Source organism: Cupressus sempervirens, chromosome 7 (genome assembly GCF_028749045.1).
Source record: "Cupressus sempervirens isolate cs-2001-9-10 chromosome 7, ASM2874904v1, whole genome shotgun sequence".
NCBI lineage: Eukaryota > Viridiplantae > Streptophyta > Pinopsida > Cupressales > Cupressaceae > Cupressus > Cupressus sempervirens.
In genome coordinates, this window is record NC_143124.1 from 670,388,688 (window position 1) to 670,393,389 (window position 4,702).

Here is a 4,702-nt window from a genome sequence, read left to right on the forward strand (position 1 = left end):
ACTATAATGTTGAAACCTTTTGTTACATATTTTAACAGAAAAAGGGGAAACAATTACAAAATGTGACAAGTGGCGAGTGATCATTAAGCCTGTCTTCCAGTTCTAACTATAGCATTACCCACAGTGGATGTACCACAAAGGTAAGGTAATCTATTATGATGAACAACTTCTCTTTGATATTCTTCTGCAACACTTGTCCTCCAATTGATTCCCCGAGGCCACCATCTTTTGTGCTAATCATCTTCTACTGAAGGGATTGCTTTGATATCTGCTATAACCTCCTAGATGGAAATATTTGTATCCACAATAGGCCATGCTATATTTCTAACTGCCTCTAATTCATTGATGTTTTTAGTCCATTTTGCATCTGTGATGGCTTTACCCTCTCTAGTAATTTTGTTCACATCTGCTTCAATTTTGTATGTCATATCAATCATATCATATACAACTTGATCACTTGATTCACCTCTTGAAAATGCTATAAATCTTGGATGGTCTAATATTAGATCAAAAGATTCAGACCACTCTTGACAAGATTTGATATACCCTTCATTGTTATAAATTGTTGGAATGAAATCTGGGGTACCCAATGCTATGCTTTTCAATTTTCCCCTTATTGCTTCGATCTTACCAATAAAGAATGAATTCAATTCTTTAACTTGATGTATCATTTTCCTTATAGGAACAATGATCTCCTTAGGTAGTTCCTTTTTCTATGTGAGTAAAGGAACTAACCTATCAAAGAATTGAATGTATGGCCCCCACTAGGCAAACAATGGAGATAATAGTGATAAAGCCTCAGAGCATTGGTATTCATTACTCTGCAGAGTAATGTACATACTATGTACATTTACAGAGGCTCTCTTTAAAGCAATGATTCTATGAATTAAAAACTATTTCATTGTCCTGATCTTTGCATCATTGCTAATCTCAAACTCATCCACATCCATATGTGTTACTGGATGTGGTTCTTCTGCTATCTGGTCAGTTTGAATATTCTGGTCTTGTACCTCCCTTACTCTTAGTGACCTTTCTTCTCTTTTCAAATCTTCATTCTCCTTTTTTGATTCCTCCAAAGCGTGTTGCAGAACATATGTTTTTCTCATTTCCTCTTCATACTTCTTCCTAGCGTCAAGGTACTTTTCATATGTCTGCACCAGTTGTTCTTGAAGAATATCAATCTTGTTCTTGCCTAGCATAGCAGCAGTGTTTTGGAGGTTGTAAATTTGATCTGAAGAAGTTGAATGTGCATTCCAAAAAATTGCATTACCTACCAGTGTCTCTTTAATTTCCATCAATGTAGGCTTCTGTGATTCTGGAGCTACACTCCAAATAGCCATTGTCTTAGTATCTATATTAAATCCTGCCCCCTGCAATTCACCAAATGGATTAATCTCCTCATAAGAGATTGATTTTTCTTGTCTCCTCATTTGATCAAGCATGAATAATGAACTAATATCCCATCCTAGGAAAACTATCATACCACTCCTTTGTACCAATTCCCTAGACTCCTCTACAGTGAGGCTTTCACTATTAGGATCATAGGCTTGGAGCTTCTGCACCATTTCAGTCACTTTTTCATCTGTGTCTCCAGGTTTTACATGCAAATAAAGTTCATTCTATTTGAGTTTATACAAAAAACTTTTGAATTCTTCACTCTTGATAAAATCATCATCCTTCATGAATTCTTGAGCCTGTATAATTCTGTCATCCAGCATCATGGACTGCAGTTCTAAACTACTGGGTCTCCTCTCCTCTTCAGTAGCTTGATCAATTAAGAAATTTTTTCTGGCATCATCAAAATACCTAGTTCCTTTTGGAAGCACTTGTAAGGCTTTCTCTCTAGCCTTTTCTGGAACCTCAATCATTTTTTGTTTCTTCTTGCCCCCTTTATCCCAGTCTGAAGGGCCAGGCTGATCTTCTTTGTCACTAATTTCCAATACAACATCTGCCTTTGGAGAAGAAGGGTTTACCCTATCTCTAGCATTTTGAGGAACTTGAGCCATAATGTTATCAAACTCCTCAATACACTTATCAATTTGTTTAAAATAGGGTAAATCAGAATAGAAGCACTGGAAATTAGGATCTACTTTCTTCATTTCTTCCTCTACTGAAAGGATTTCTCTCCACTTCCGCATCCTATCAGCATAGACATCTTCATACAATACATCCCTAATGACATCCTCTTCCCAAATTTTCCTTCCAATGATGACATTATAACCCCTCATTTGTTTAAGAGCACTTGTAACAATGTTATATGGGTCATAAACCCTAGTTGGGGCAGTGGGGAAATTTAACTCTCTTAGGAAGGCATCAACTTCCTCAATGGCCTCTTTACCAATTTCAAAATCCCCTACTTTGAAATTTCTACACACAAAAGACCCCTTTTTAATGGTTGGCCCTAGATATTCTCTATTCATGAATAACAACTGCCAAAAAATTTCCACTACACCCACCCTCTCTGGTACATATCTTGGCAAGAAATGAGGGGGTTGGGAACAACCAAAAATTCTAATCACTGTATAGTTTGCTAACAAAAAGGCACTGCCCCAATCATGATCAATTGGTCCCTCATCATCAAAACACAAAGTTGGTCTAACAATCTTCCTGATTAACCTAGGTAATCTTTCTAAATTTGAACCTAACATCCTATGAATAGTTGCAACAAAATCATTATAAAAAGAGAGGGAATTAGAAAAAGAGTAGAACCTCTGCCATAATCTTTTCCATCTTTGAATAGGAAATGCCTCTCTAAAATTTTCCAAACCTTCAATGAAACTGGAATCCACATGGCCCACATTGTAGAAGAGGATGAGATGCATAAGCACTGAGTAATGTAGAAATTTGAAATTGTCAAGATCACCTTGTTGAGCTGTCACCATCTGCTGATGAATACTATCAGCAATGAATGTTCCAAAATCATACCCCACATTAGTATGTGGGTCCTGAATGTCTAGGGCTATCACATACAATGTTGGGGAGGCATCCATGGATCCATCTACTCCCAATAGTTTGTTCAATCTGAAAACTATTTTCTGAAAGTATGCACACAAATATGAGAAGGGTATAAAATCAGTAACCATTTTTGGGAATTCTCCTTTCATCTTGTTTTGATTTTCCCTCGGGATATGTCGCAACATTGCATGTGTTGTATAGAAATCTCTCTGTTTCTCAAATGTTGTTGCCAATTTTTCTAGGTTAATAGGAACTGACATGGGACCCTACAAATCAAATGCTTCAACAAAAGCATCCTTACTTAACGTATAGAGAACGCTCATATCCTTTCTATGAAAGGACCGAGTGGTTGGATTATATGCATTTACTAGTGCTTGATAAGGTCAACATCTATGTATACCTCTGGCATTATCAACTTTCCTAGGTTCCTCATCCATGGATTTGAGATGGGAACCTTTTGCACCCTATTCTTGTAAAAGTACAAGAACAATTCAGTTCCATTGGTGTACGGTACTTGAGTATCTCTACAAAAGTTGTAAGCGTCTCTAAATGCATGGACACTAGCACTTTGAGCATTGGAAGATTTAGGGAGAATCTTCAACCATTCTTCTGCAAATTTGGCAAACAATGAAACCTTGTTGCCCTCTCTAGTGCCCTTCTTTACTAATGATTATGCTTCTGCCATTTTGATCTTACTGCAAATTCTTGAATCTTTTTGCTCTGTTAGCTGTTGATACCTGAGAATTCTAGTTTTCTACAACTTCCTGATGGGCCATGGCATTAAATTGTTAAATTTTAATGGCTTTAAAGTTTAAAAGCTTGCACGTGCATGGATATCTATTATTGATCACTACCAATAGTAGCTACTACCTTTATTTCATTTGCCTTAGAATGTCAACTCATTAGCTGTCCGAAATCAGATAATAGATTTGAAAACCTGTTCTTTTGTACTTTTGAAGTTTCAAGCTTCAAAAATAAATTATCATTGTACAATCTTATGAGTTGCAAAATCCTTTGTTCTATGCTCTGTTGCAATCGGTTCAACTTAACTTTGAAATCTTTTCATGATACTGCGAAACCATTCTTTTTCTTTTCTCGGGCTATCGCAACAGTTAAATCAAATATTTGCTTTATCCTTGTGACCCTGCGATAAGCCTTATATCCTCTTCTAATGAGATTCCCCTTCTATCGCAGCTTCAGAACTTAAACGTTTCAAATCGTGTTGTCGTAGTTGTGAAAACCCATTTCCTTCTAACCGGTGCGAAGTGGTGAACACTGTTTCATCTTAACCTTTCGCGACTTCACAGGATGACATATCTTTCCCCTTTCACCACTGTAAACATGCGAAAACTACTTGAATTAACATTTCGCAGTCTCACAACCAACAGACTAATTGCCTGCATAAAACCTCTGATGATGCAATCTCCCTTTTCGCGACTGCCAGAAGTCCTTTGCCTTTAACCATTGCGAACATGCGAAAACTACTTGAATTAACATTCCGCGGTCTCACAACCAATAGATTAACTGCCTGCATAAAACCTCTGATGATACAATCTCCCTTTTTGCAACTGTCGGAAGTCCTTTCCCTTTAACTGCTGTGAACAAGCAAAAATTGCTTGAATTAAGATTTTGCGGTCTCGCAACCAACAAACGAACTGGCTGACTAAAACCTCTGATGATGCGATCTCCTTTTCGCGACTTCGTAACATAAAAGTTCAAACTGATGAAACCCTTTGTGAACCTCTGA